Here is a 610-nt window from a genome sequence, read left to right on the forward strand (position 1 = left end):
CACACCACAGCCCAGACACTGAGACTTATATATATACACACAAACACACACACACACACACCACATCCCAGACACTGAGACTAATATATATGCACACACACACACACACACACACCACAGCCCAGACACTGAGACTTATTAATATGCACACACACACACACACACACACCACAGCCCAGACACTGAGACTTATATATACACACACACACACACACACACACACACCACAGCCCAGACACTGAGACTTATTAATATGCACACACACACACACACACACCACAGCCCAGACACTGAGACTTATATATATGCACACACACACACCACAGCCCAGACACTGAGATTTATATATATATGCACACACACTTGCACTCACACCACAGCCCAGACACTGAGACTTGTATATGTGCACACACACACACACACCACAGCCCAGACACTGAGAATTATATATATGCACACACACACACACACACACACACACACACACGCACACACACACACCACAACCCAGACACGGAGACTTATATATATGCACACACACACGCACACACACACACGCACACACACACACCACAGCCCAGACACTGAGAATTATATATATGCACACACA

Source organism: Heterodontus francisci, unplaced genomic scaffold, assembly GCF_036365525.1.
Source record: "Heterodontus francisci isolate sHetFra1 unplaced genomic scaffold, sHetFra1.hap1 HAP1_SCAFFOLD_113, whole genome shotgun sequence".
NCBI lineage: Eukaryota > Metazoa > Chordata > Chondrichthyes > Heterodontiformes > Heterodontidae > Heterodontus > Heterodontus francisci.